This window comes from Chiloscyllium punctatum, chromosome 32 (genome assembly GCF_047496795.1).
Source record: "Chiloscyllium punctatum isolate Juve2018m chromosome 32, sChiPun1.3, whole genome shotgun sequence".
NCBI lineage: Eukaryota > Metazoa > Chordata > Chondrichthyes > Orectolobiformes > Hemiscylliidae > Chiloscyllium > Chiloscyllium punctatum.
This window is the reverse complement of record NC_092770.1, coordinates 61,370,400-61,385,057: the sequence shown is the minus strand read 5'-3', so window position 1 is coordinate 61,385,057 and position 14,658 is coordinate 61,370,400. Positions and strand designations below refer to the sequence as shown.

Genomic DNA, 14,658 nt, shown 5'->3' with positions numbered 1-14,658 from the left:
TTAAGAATATAGGAGCTGAATATGATTTAAGTGGAGACCAGCTGCAGAAAGCTACAGAGTGATTTGGGAGTTCTCATGCATAAATCGCACAATTTTCACATCCAAGTTTAATTGGTATCAGGGATGACAAGTTGAATATTGGCCTTTATTTCAAAGCGAAAGGAGAGCAAAAATATGCAAGTTTTTCTAAAATTATACAAGGCATTTGTCAGAACAAAGCTGGAATATTGTGGACTGTTTTGACCTCCTTATTGAAGGAAAGAGAAAATAGCATTGGATACAGTCTAGAGAATATTCACTTGATTGATCCTGGGCTTGGGAGGATCTGTTTTATGAGAAGAGGTTGAGTAGGGTGGGCCTGTACTCATTGGAGTTTAGAGGAATGAGAGGCAACTTAATTTAAACATGCAAGATTCTTCGGGATCTTGGAAGGGTAGTACAGAAAGATTGTTCCCCCGTGGTACCAGAGGGCATAATCTCAGAATAAAGGGTTGCCCATTCAAGGCAGAGGGGAGCTGTTGAGGTTGGATCATTAAGTACAAAGGAACCTTGATTATCTGGTATTTGATTATCTGAATAAAGGATTATCCAGCAAGATCACAAAGTCCCGATGCTTGGCTCAACTATGTTATCCGACATTCGATCATCCGAAATTCCACTAACCAAACGAAATACTCCCCGCCCATGTCCTTCGGATAATCGAGGTTCCTCTGTATATTCAAAATCTGAAATAGACAGATTTTTAATCATTAAGGAAATCAAGAGTGTTTGGGAATTATCAGGAAAATGGAGTTGAGGATTATCACATTTGCCACGGTCTCATTGATTGATGGAGCAGACCCAGTGGACTGAATGGCCTTGTTCAGTTCCTATGCCATATGGTTAGATTCCTAATTCTATTGGAATGTTGGCAGTTTCCCGGATTTGGATTTGAGTGCTGACTCCAGATGTTTGGGAGATTAGGGATTTAAGCTTCCTGCAGTGGGATGCTCAGAACTTCATACCAGAGGCCGGTTCAGGGCGCAGAATGGTCAATACCTCAAATATGCAGGAATGGTATATTATAGCTAATTTACGGAAGCTTTATTAAGGCCTCATTTCTAATTTAGTGATGTCTGCTTCCCCAGGAGTGTAGAGAAGTGCTCCAGTTGCTGTCCCTGTTCCAATCAAAATTGGTGAGGAAGGACAGCTCGGTTAAATCTTAATTTTTTTTTGTCAGTTGAATATGACCTTGATAGACGAAACCATGATTAAAGATAACTGTGATGGACATCTATATGCATTACTATATGGTAATGAAATGAATGATAGTCTGTACAAGCTGCATACGTTGAAAATCCTAATCTTTAGCCATAGCACATATAAAAATATCTCAAACATTATAAGCTCTGTGCGGCAGGCTGTTAGATGGATAGTGGCCCGTATTGCACGATGTCAAATCCCTCATTACCCGTCCCCTATTGTTGGTGTATTTTAGTTAAATTATACTATTGAGCTGCCTCAACCTGCTGTCAAAGTGCTACAGGTACTGTAACCAGCAGGGGATAAATGAGGGAGGATTGTTCACCTGCACACTGAAATACTGGTATATTTTTCCAAAAATGCCATTAGGTCTCTTAGAATTGGCATCTATCTGTTTGTTTGCCTGAAATGTTTGTTTTTGCAATGATTCCCTTTGGAAATTATTTTGCTATCTGGTAACTCCAAGAGGGGAATTCTAGCGTTAGAGGCCTTTCTGACTGTTGGCTGCAAATGAAAGTTTGTACAAATTTATTCCATAATGCCATTTGACCTTCAAACAGTATAATAAAAGATATTTATGGTTTCTTTAAAATAACTGTGGTAGCTGCGATTGTTTTTAAGGTGTTTGTAAAAGACCTTTAAAATTTTGCAGCAAGTGTCAAGGATCAATTTTAATTTTCTTGTTAAGTTTGATATGTTGGTATATGTGACCTGCTTACCCTCAAGCTAGCAGCAGTACCAACAGGAAAGAAAATTAGGGAGAAATCCTGGTGTGGACGTAAACAATGGAGAGCTACAAGCAGAGATATTATAGGGTAAAGGAGATCAGAGCACAAATACAAACTCAGAGCAAACAAAGACAGAAAGAGATACACAGAATATCCTTGTGACTACTATATTGCTGTCTTAACAATATTCAATAACCCTATCTCCATTACTCTTTGGAGATAAGAATTCCACAAACTGAAAGATGCTCAGTGAAAAAGAATTATCACCTCCATATTAAATGTGAGACTTTGCTTTTAAATTGTCTCTCCTACGTCTAGTCTCTCTCACAAGAGGGAAACATCCTTTCACCTTCATTAAGTTTACCTTTCATCTTTCTAACGTGCAATCGATATAGCCCCAGCCTGTCCAATTTCATTCATTTTAAGATAACTCCTACATCCAAGGAATTAGACAAGTGAACATTCTGTGAAGTACTTCTAAAAGAGTAATGTCCTTTCTTAAATAAAGAAACCAACATTGTAAAGCTTACCAATTCCAACATGTCTTGCAATAAAAGACAATACTCTACTGCTTCCTTAGTCATTTAATGATTCATTTTTGTGAATCATGATTCCCAAGATTCCTCAATTCCTCAGAGTTCTGCAATCACTCTATTCGATTTAAATTTTCTTTTTCTAAGTTAAAAATCATACAACACCAGGTTATAGGGCTGATGAAGGAGCGTCACCTGATGAAGGAGCGTCACTCCGAAAGCTAGTGTGCTTCCAACTAAACCTGTTGGACTATAACCTGGTGTTGTGTGATTTTTAACTTTGTACACCCCAGTCCAACACCGGCATCTCCAAATCATTTCTTTTTCTACTCTTCCTGTAGAAATGGACAAGTTCACTTTACTGCATTCTATTCCATTAACCAATTTCTGAGCACTCACTTAACCTGTCTGTATCCCTTTGCAGGTCCTCTACCTGCTCTTGACATCTTACTACCCCCCTGCTTTTGTGTCATCAGCAAATTTAACAGCTATTCATTTGATCCATTCATCCAGGTTATTTATATTAATCATATGTAGCTGAGGCTGATCCCTGAGGCATTGCATTCCTTGCATCTTGCCAACACTATTTCTGAATCATGTGCAAAAAATGCTTTATTTTTTCTGGGCAAATGAAAAGCAATAAATAATTCTTCTGACAGCTTGTGGACTCACAGCTTTTTCAGTTATTAGGAGTCTAACATTTTCTGAGGCAGCAAATACTAAAATCTTTCAGACGTTCTTGGATTTAGTTGAGGAGTATTACGAGCCCAAGCCTCCTCTAATTCTGATGTTGTTGGTTTTACTAGGCAGTTTGAGAATCAGGGGAAATCTGTGTTAGGGTTTTTGGTGAGGTTAAGACAACTGGCAGAGGCATGCGACTTTGTTTTAATCCTTAATGAGATACTGAGAGACTGCTTAGTTTCTGGGATTAATGATGCAACCATGCAAAAGTGCCTACTATATAAAGCCCAACTGGACTTCAAACAGCACTACAACTGGTTTTGTTCTTAGAAGATGCAGCAAGTGGAGCCAATGTGTTACAGAGAGTATCAATGGAAGTGGACACCCTCGTCAGGCTGACTGAGCCTGGGGGACACCACTTGAGTGAAGGCCATTACGTAGCCTCACTCGGGGTATATCCTGAACAGAGGGACTCCAGGTCAGCTCACTTTAATACCCCAAAGCAAAGCCAAGCCTTTGCTAAATGGTTAACATTTTCTTCAGGATCTGGGCCAGCAAACCATTGTAGTTGCTGTGGTAAGCAAACTCGAGACAATGCAAGAGTCCCACTGGATCTGAATTGAATAGGAGAACTCATAGGCTAATATTCAGGAGAGTGGGCACCCTGGAAATCCACCTACATCTGGCTTGGAACAGTTAAGTTACTTAGCAATATCCAAATCAGAAGCAATCAAAATAAATGTGTGATTAAATGGTCACCCAGTTCTAATGGAGGTTGATACTGGAAAGCTGATTGCAGTTCCAGTCTTTCACAAAATTCACTCTGGACTCTTTAAGTTTGCGTAAGACATCAGCTAGACTGAGGACCTATTGTTATAGACTAGGCCAGACCACTCAAAGCATTCTTAAGCAGGCAGCCCTAGACCTAACTTTGCAACTTGTTTCAGTAAGTGTACAATGAAAGTTACCCAGAGTAAGATAGCTAGGTTGACTACTAGATTTTAAAACAGACAAAAAATGTTTTCACAAGATTATATAATGAAACACAAAGAACAGATTAAAGAACCCTTACAGAACTCAACCTATCTAGCTAGTCTTCATTATGCTGTTCCAAATACACACTACAGTCCCAATAAGCAAACTCCCTTTAAAACCCAGTATAAATGGAACACATGCTTACAGGTTGAAGTTGAAGGGCAGCAAGAGAGAGTTTCCACACAGTTCCCTGTCGAACTAAAACTGTTCAGCTCAGCTAAAGAGCTGACCACTCCCCTTTCATTATACAGGTCACTTCTAAAACATGGTGACTTTGGCCTGTTTACATATAAACAAAAGGCCTCTCAAAATCCTTTCCATCTCTGTACCAAACCAGACTGATTGGAGTCCGGCCTGGTTTATTGCCTCTCTGAAAAAACATCAAGACAGAGTCTCCTTCAGCCAAGGAAGAGCTTTTAGAAAAAAAGGGACTAGCTTTATGACACTATACCTGGGGACCTTTATAGGTTAAAGGTACAACTTACATTCCAGTCTGTTATGAGAAGCAACTCATTCAGTTACCACTGATTACGGTAAAAGGCTCGGCCTGAGCCTGATGGAGCAAAATTAGTTGAGAAAGATACACCTTGATTGGCTCAATATTTTTTGATTAGAAAATAGCTGCTTGTATGAAATCCTAATTATATACTTAGAAGTTGTTCAGGAAGGTCTAGGGACTATCAAAGGAGCCAAGGCCACCTTACATGTTGACCTGGAAGTAATTCCATGATCCTGCAAGGCCCACCCAGTGCCATTTGCCTTACATGCAAAAATAAAGACAGAAAACAGGAGGCTCGATAGCGAAGGAATCATCAAACCAGTTCGCAGAATGGGCAGCACAGGTCATACCAATTATGCCAATTGTGAAGCCTGATGGGTCAGTTTCCCTTTGTGGGGATTTTAAACAAATGGTAAAGTGCTTCTTGCATCTGGATAAATATCCAATACCTTGCTGAGAGGATTTATATGCAAAGCTGGCAGTGGGCTGCCCTTCTTGAAGATGAGGATACCCAGACGTATGCAACAATTAATAGCCGTAATGGTTTGAACCAATATACGAGACTAGCATTTGGAGTATCATCAGCCTGTGCCATTTTTCAGTGGATCATGAAGAACATTTTACAAAGTCTACCCTAGGTTGCCATTTATCTGGATGATGTACTAACAACAGGGAAGACCATTAAAGAGCACTTAGAGAATTTGGACATAGTCCTTACACGTTACTCCCAGGTGGCTGTACAGCTTAGAAGGGAAAAATTTGGGTCCCAGGCATCCCAAGTGACCTACTTGGGCTACAGAGTCAACAAGACCAGGTTACACCCATTGGAAGATAAAGTAAGGGCAATCAAGGGTGCCCCAAATCCCATGTATGAACCGGAGCTTAGATCTTTCCTTGGATTGGTGAATGTTATGGAAAGTTCATACGTAACCTAGCCTTCATCTTGGCAGCCTTACATTTGCTATTGAGAAAGGGGCAGCCTTGGAAATGGTCTTGTGGCCAAGACATAGCCTTTAGGGAAATGAAGAAACTGCTATCGGCACACTATGATCCCAAGCGAGATCTGGTACTGACATCTGATGCCTCCCCTAATGGAATCAGGGTAGCGTTGGCTCATAGATGGCCCAATGGAGAGGAACACAGAATAGCGTATGCTTCCTGGACTATCACTGATGCAGAGTGCAAACATGCCCAGATAGCGAAGGAAGGTTGCTAGTCATCTTTGGTGTGAGGAAATTCCACCAATACCTTTATGGATAAAGTTGTAATACTAACAGACCATAAACCCCTGCTGGGGCGACTCGAAGAGGTCAAGGCCATGCCGCTCATAGCTTCAGATCAAATTCAGCAGTGGTCTCTCACTGTAAGTGTATACAATTACAAATTAAAAGATCTTCCGGGAGGCCAAGTAGCAAATGAGGATGCCTTGAGCCACCTCCCATTGGCAGACACACTACCACTGGTGCCAATACTGGAAGAGTCCATCCTGGTTTTAAACTTTTTGGCCACCCTTCTGGTCACTGCTGACAACATCAGACTGTGGATGAAAAACGATCTGGACCTGGCAAAACTAAAACAGCTGGCAGTGATGGAGGAAACAAAAGGGTTATCCCAGCCAGAATTGATACCTTTTTGGACCCAGCAAGACTCGGTCACCATTGCAGATGGCATATTATTATGGGGAGAAAAAGTGATTGTCTTGAGCAAAGTCGCTACCAGATACTTGCTGAACTCCACTGGGGCCATCTAGGGGTGTCCAAAATGAAGATTTGGTGAGAACTTATATCTGGTGGCCAGGATTGGATGGTGACATATTTGCCTTGGTAGGTTAGCATCCAGAGTGCCAACAAAGACTAAAATTACCTCCAGCATTTGGGAAGAACCCTGAACCTGGTTACACATCAAATATGCTCATCCTTTCGTGGGCCCAAATTTCTTTGTGTGGACGCGCGACTCAATGTGGCTGAATGTACTTAGGGTTCATTCATCAAACACTGGGATGACGATAGAAAAGTTGTGAGCATCGTTTGCAATGCATAGTCTCCCAGAAATATTGGTGATAGACAACAGGCCATCATTTAGCAGCAGGGAATTTGAGTATTTCCTAAAGTTGAATGGTATACCACTTTTACGAACAGCTCCATACCAACCATTGTCCAATGGTCTGGTAGAAACAGCAGTCCAAATTTTAAAGGGAAGCTTAAAGTAACAGCCTACAGTTTCACTCTATACCAAATTGCCCTGGTTCAATCTGATTATCGGACCACCCTCATGCAACTACAGGGATAGCACCAGAAAACTCCAGACCAGGTTAAATCTGATCTTTCCAGACCTGGAGGTGAGGGTGAAACATCATCAGGAGTGCCAATACCAGACATAAGATTCCTCTGAGTGAGAGAGACAGTTTACCTCAGGTGGCGAAGCTTCGTGCCAAAACCATGGAAATCGCCCAGCATGGGTAAGAGGCATGATCGACATGAGGTCAGGTCCTGTGGTGTACAAAGTTCAGGTATGTGAAGTAGTCTTGAACAAGCAGATGGACCACATGAAGGCTGAAAAGTTGCAAATGGGGCAAGAGCGAAACATACCCGGCCCCTCAGAACAACCGGAATGGCAGTCGGAACCCAAGGGTTCACCCGCTGCTTCTAGCATTGCAGATACTTCAGGGTCTGAGATGTACACGGCAGATGTGTCAGCCTCGATGCCTTTACCACGTGAAGAAGAGGATGAATTTCTTCCGAGACACTCTAGATGCAAGTGGCAGGCTACAATCTGGTACACACTACCTGTGTCCGAGGCTGAGTCAGAGGAACCGGACCCAGTGCGAATATGGCAAAGAACAGGACTTGGAGGTTTAGGAATGTAGTGACTGTAACGAGGTCAGTCAGGTGAATATGAGTTCCCTGATTGGGTCTATTAACCTGATCCAATCAGGGAGCCCGGGCTGACAGATTTAAACGGGGGTGTCAGGGGTTCTGTTCACTATGAGAGATGCCTCTGAAGGAGCTGGATCAATGTCAATGATTCTCCACATGCAAATAAAGGGTGACTGATGGGATACTGCTCTCTGTAGTTATTTTGTAACCTTTATTGTGTCACCTTGTTAAATGTCTTCTTGAAACCCAAGTACGCTGCATTTGCAGGTTTCCCTTACTCCATATTTTTGTTACATGGTCAAAGAAGTCTAATAAATTATTCAAGCACGGCTTCCCTTTCTCACAACCGTGCTAACTACCAGATTGCATTCACCTTTTCTGTCTCCTTAATAACAGATTTCAGCATTTTTCCTATGACAAACGTTAAGCTAACTTGCCTCAGCTTCCTTCTTTCTGTTTCCCTCTTTTGTTAAGTAGAGGAATTAAATTAGCTAATTCCCAAATTGATACAGCCTTTCCAGAATTAGGAGAATTTTAGAATTTTAGGAGAATTAAAACTAATGCTTTTACTATCTTAGTAACCACTTCTTTTAGGATGAAGTCTTCCATCATCTGCAGTCTTGTCAGCTTTTCGTTGTAGGACTTTTCTCAGTGTTGTTCCCCTCATGAATATATTTGTTATAAGATCCTCTCTCCCTTTTACCTTTTTTGATTCGCAGTTATAATCTAGAATGTTATTTGTATCTTTTATGTTGTAAAAAATTACTTCAATTTATTTGCTATTTCCTTTTTTTTCCATTATTAATTCCCCAGCCTTGCTGTCTAGATGGCCAACACTTAGTTCAGTTGCTCTTTTCCTTTGTGAAATATGTGAAGAAACTTTTTCTGTTTTTATGGAGAGAATGAAGGTTAACCAGTCAAACAAGGGTAGACAGTGTTTCCAGTAAAGAAGACCAATTTGTTATCTCAGTTGCTGACTCAGTTGAAATTAGCTGGCTTGCTGTTTACAGGATATTAAACCTGCTAATCTGGACAACCAAACATCAATGAGCTGTATTTATGAAACACCTTTAAAATTTTCCAAACGATTTTGCGGTAACGCTATTGACATTGAACCACAGAAGGTTTAGGTCAGATTACTAAAAGATTGATGAAAGAGTTGGTTTTAAGGGCCTCTTAAAGACAGAAAGAGAGGTGATAGGCTTACTGAAAGTATCCCAGGACACAGGAACTCAGCAGCTGAAAGCATGGCTGGTGTTAATAGAGTAATTAAAATCAAGTGACTTGACTGAGAGGAGCTTGGATATCTTGCAGGTTCATATAGAAAGAGGAGGTTACAGAAATGAGGATTTGTGGAGGAGTGGGGTGAGGCAATGGAAGAGCAAAGAGACAAATAAGGAGTTTTAAAATTCAGGTATCTGTTTAACGAGGAACCAATTGTAGGCCTGCGAATATAGATGTGGTGGGTGAATGAGTCGGTGCAGGTTAGGATATGGCAGCTGATTTTGAATGAGCCTAAGGTTGTGGGGGCTAGAAAACAGAAGTCCAGGAATGGGCAAGGCTGGAAGTAACAAAGACTTAGGCGAGGGTTTCAGCAGCAGATGAGTGATGGAATTGGGTAATTCTGCTGAGGTGTAAGTAGATGACCTTAGTGAGGGGGCAAGTATATAGTTGGAAGCTCATTTTGTGGCTCAAAATGACACCAAGGTTGAGAGTTCAGTTGCCAGGGTGAGGGTTGAATTGGTGTTCTGCAGGGATAGGTACTGATACCTCTGTTGGTTGTAAATGATTTAGATGAAAATGTAGGCGGTCAGATTAGTAAGTTGGCAGATGACACAAAAATTGGCGCAATTGTGGATGGTAAGGAAGGTTATCAAAGAATCAGCAGGATAGGGACCAGTTGGAAAGTTAGGCAGAGAAATGCCAGATGGAGTTTAATTCGTAGAAGTGTGAGATGATGCATTTTAGGAGGTCAAATGCAAGAGGAACGTATACAGTAAGTGGCAGGATCCTTGCGAGCATTAATATACACAGAGAGATCTTGGGATTCCACTCCCTTGGTCCTTGAAAGTGATAGTACAAGTGGTTACATTAGTAAAGAAGGCATACGGAATGATTGCCTTCATTGGTCAGGGCATTGAGTAAAAATGTTGGCAAGTCATCTTGCAGATGTAGAAAATTTTATTTAGGTCACATATGTTTGCTGTTTTGGTAGCTACATCAAAGGAAGGATGTGGAGGCTTTGGAAAGTTGACCAGGATTTTGCCTAAAGAGAGGTTGGATAAACCTGGATTGTTTTTGCAAGAGTGTTGGAGGCTGAGGGGCAACCAAATAGACGGATATAAAATTGAGAGACGTAGGTAGGGTGACAGTCAAAATATCTTTCCCAGAGTGAAAATATCAAATACTAGGAGGCATAGATTTAAAGTGAGAGGGGAAAGTTTAAAGTAGATGTGCGAGGAAGGTTTTTTAACTGCCTGGACTGTGGTGCCAGGGGAGGTGATAGAACCAGAGACAATAGCACTGAAGACACATGGATAGGCAGAGCATAGAGGGATGTAGAACAATGCAGGCAAATGGGATTAGTTTAGAATGGCATCATGGTTGGCACAGGCATGGTGGGGTTGAAGGGCTGTATTATTCTGTGCTGGCTAGCAAGTAGTTTATGGTGGGGAGCAAATATAGTGGCTTTTGTGCTCATTGATTACTGGGGAGTTCGACAAGATTCTGACAAATTAGAGGCATTAGAATTGCGTAACTAATTAGTTTGTGTAAGTGCCTTCACTATGTGGATTGCTGTGGATCAAGGAAGTGGTTCACCACTGTTGTCTCAAGTGGAAACAGGATTGGGCAATAAATGCTGGAATTGCCTGTGACACTCACATGGCAAGAATGAATAATAAAGCAAATAATCCTGTTTACGTAGAAACTGAGAAATGATTAATGTTTATTCTGAGGTGAGACAGTAAACAGGATGTTTTTTCAAAGCTCTTTGAAATCAGTATGTGGCTTATGATAGAAATTTATATTTAAACCCAGGCTTTCTGAAACAAAATTCAGATTCCTGGGAAGAAATACCATTGTAGCCATTGATATTCCAAAGAATAAATCCACTGTCTTATAAATCCACTGACTAATTTTAACAATCATTAACTCAGGAAAGCTCGGCTTCAGGAGTTCAGAACCAGGGTGTAAATGCAAAGTAGCCACGGATGACAGCAGTGAGGAATTAAAGACAACCTTTTTTTTTTGTCAGCAACTGGCTAGAATATAGAACTTGCTGCCATAGGGAGTATTTGAGGTGAACAGCATAGATGTATTTAAGGAGAAGCTAAATTAGTCCATAACAGAGAAAGGAATAGAATGAAATGCTGATAGGGTTACTGAAGGAGAATGGGAGGATTCTCGAGGGGAGTATTGAACATTGGATTTGCTGCTTGGACTGACCTGTTTCAGTACGTAAAAATTTCAAATAAGCCTTAATCAATTATAAATTCTCTGCCTGAATGTCTTGTGTCCTGAGGACATCCCAGTGAGTTTCCCATCCAGTTAACTTTTTATATGGAACAAGAAAGAAAGTGACAAATTTGAATTTGAGCTCCAAGCAGAAATAAAACAATTGACCAGGTCTGCCTTCTTAAGTTTGCTGAGCAGAATCTCCATCATCATCTTCAACGATTTTCAGATACTTTCCCAATAGGAACATAGGAACTGTTCAGAGACGCTATTATGCGCCTTTGGATCAGGTAGTTCTTGAGCCTAGATCTCCTGGCTCTGAGGTAGGAACACTAGCACTGCACCATAAGAGGCCTAATTCAACCATCTCCATGTCTCAAAGCTTCATCTATGAATCCTGGTTCCACTTAACAGGATGTCTGAATAAAAGGAAATCAAAATTGAATTCAAGAAGTTTTCAGACATGCAAGAAATGCAAGAACAAATTGAGTAAGTCTTGAAGAGAACTAGAAGAAGTGTGTGGAATGGCCTCTGACTGTCAAATTCCAAGCTGCTGCAAAAGTGAAAATCGTTAAACAGTGTAGGGTTGGACAATGATACCATCCACAGTCGAATAGTCTTCCAACACCTATAGAAGTGGACTGACAAAGACTGACTGCTTCAAAGAGGCAACAGAGAGAACTGACACGTAGGACACCTGTAACAGCAAATGAGAAAACATCAATAGCTCCAGTTTTGAGCACTGTCAATGTAGCATTTTTAACTGATTTATTAAACATTCTGCGTTTGACGCATTTTGCATTTGAAAGTAATGAATATTTTATCATTTAAAAGGCTTCTAGATGCTCATCATTAATTCTGTCTCTTTGATATTACCTTCTGATAATTTAGAGAAAATTACCTTTGATGGTAATTTTTCTTAAAAGAGAGCTTTATCATTCCGACTCAACCACAAAATCCCAAAGACATTACAAGGGGTGAAATCTGAATGTACGTGATAAGAAGAAACTATTTGTTCCTTCATCTATTCCGCAGGTTACAGCCGTTAGTGTTGCGTAGAGCATTCTGATCATACAGCACTTATCCATATGTTTATTCTGTTGTGCACCTCCACAATGAAGATGGGAGAAAAGCATAGGATAAATGAAAGCAGAGCAGGAAGCACATCCTGTCCGTGTGCAAAGTCTGTGACTGGGTCATGACTAAGGACAGTTCATGTCTCGTCACCCTAGGATTAAAACTAAGAATTAAGTTCAGTAATTTAGCAAGGGCCTCGATCTAGCCTTCTAATGTTGTATTTAAATTTAAGTTTGAAACAGAGGTGATTATAATAAACAAACTTCCACTCAGATCCATTGCCATTTGAAATTACACATTATGTGCCTATTGGGAGCTGAAAAGAGGCAAGACCTCATCTGTGTAAATTTGCTGAAATGTGGAAAATAGGAGCAGGAGTAGGCCATTCGGCCTTTGAGCCTACTGCACCATTCAATACGATCCTGGTTGATTATCCAACTCAGTATGCCTTGTTCTCACATTCTCCCCATACCCTTTGATCCCTTTAGCCCTCAGAATTATATCTAATTCTTTCTTGAAAACATTAAATGTTTCGGCCTCAACCAGTTTCTGTGGCAGAGTATTCCATAGGCTCACCACTCTTTGGCTGAAGGGATTTCTCTGCATCCCAGTCCTAAATTGTCTATCCTGTATCCTTAGATTGTGAATCCTTCTTCTAAACTCCTTGACCAACGGGAACATCCTTCTGGCATTTAGTCGGTCTAATCCTGTTGGATCTCATTGAAATCTATGAAATTCTATGTTATTCCTCTTAACTCCAGTGAATATAGTTCTAATTAATTTAGCCTCTCTTTACATACCAGGCCTGTCATCCCAGCAATCAGTCCGGTAAACTTTTGTTGCATTTCTTCCACAGCCAGAACCTCCTTCCTCAGATCAGGAGACTGAACCTGCACAGAGTACTCCAGCTGTGCAGTCACTAAGGCCCTGTACAATTGCAGCAAGACATCCCTGCTCTTGTATGCAAACCCTCTTATTATAAAGCCCACCATTTGCCTTCTTCACTGCCTGCTGCACCTGCCTGCTTACTTTCAGTGACTGGTGTACAAGGACACCCAGGTCACATTACAACTCCCCCTTTACAAATCTATTGCCATATGGATAATAATTTGCCTTCTTGCTTTTGGCTACTAAAATGGATAACCTCACATTTTTCCACATTATATTGCATCTGTCATGCATTCGCCCACTCATTCAACATGTCCCAATCACGCTGAAGCGTCACTGCATCCACCTCACAGTTCGTCCTCCCACCCTTTGTGCCTTCTGCAAACTTGGAGATATTACATATGGTTCCCTCATCTAAATCATTGATGTATATTGTGAAAGCTGAGGTCCAAGCACTGAACCCTGTGATAATCTACAAGTCACTGGTTGTCACTTGGAAGAATACCCATTTATTCCTACTCTTTGTTTCCCGTTTGCCAATTAGTTCAATATCCATACCAGTAGACTATACCCAATGCCTTTCATATTACTTGTTAATCTTTTATGTGGGACCTTTTTGAAAGTCTTCTGAAAGCCCTGGTAGACAGCATCCAATGGCTCAGGCAAAAGTGAGGATTGCAGATGCTGGAAATCAGAGTCAAGATTAGAGTGGTGCTGGAAAAGCAGAGCAGGTCAGGCAGCATCCGAGGAGCAGGAAAATCGACGAATGAACCTTCATTCCTGATGAAGGGCTTTTGCCCAAACCATGGGTTGTTCTGCTCCTCGGATGCTGCCTGATTGGCTGTGCTTTTCCAGCGCCACTCTAAAGTAGACTCAGCATCCAATGGATCCCCTTATCAACTTTGTTATTTACATGCTTGAAAAATTCTAGCAGATTTATCAAACACAATTTCCATTCTGTAAATCCATGTTGACTCTCTCCTTTCCTACCACTGTTTTTCAAGTGCTCTACTATTAAATCATTTATCATGGTCTCTTAACATTTTCTCAACCACTGATGTCAGGCTAATAGACTATAATTCACTGTTTTCTCTTTACTTCCTTTTCTAAATAGTGAGGTCATGTTAGCTTCCCGCCAACCCATATGATTATTCCAGAGTCTGTAGAATCTTGAAAGATGACCACCAATATATTCACTTTTTCGAGGGATCTTTCTTTAAGTACTCTGGGATAATGATTACTAGACCTGTAGATTTATTGGCCTTTAATCCCAACAAGTTAAACAATAAATCCACAAGATATCGAATCAGAATTAAGCTATTCAACCCATCAAGTCTGCTCTACGTTTGATCGTGGCTGATGATGTTTCTCAACTCCATTTCTCCTGCCTTTTCCCTGTAACCTTTGATCCCCTTACTAAACAAGAACCTAACTACTTTTGTCTTAAAGGCGCTCAATGACTTTGTGACAGAAGGCTCTGGGGGGCCATGAGTTCTACAGAGTCACCATACTCTGGCTGACAAAATTGCTCCTCATTGCTGTTCTAAAGTTTATCTCTTCACTTGAAGGCTGTACCCTGTGGTCCTAGTCTCTCCTAGTAGTGGCAACAGCATCTTCACGTCCATTCTATCCAGGCTTCTTAG

At 40.9% G+C, this 14,658-nt stretch overlaps 1 protein-coding gene across 4 annotated transcripts in view; it reads left to right on the top strand.

Moving 5' to 3' along the window:
- The window catches only part of tbxas1 (thromboxane A synthase 1 (platelet)), a 232,902-nt gene that overhangs the window by 155,341 nt on the left and 62,903 nt on the right, over positions 1–14,658 (top strand). The gene's annotated exons all lie outside the window — the stretch shown is intronic.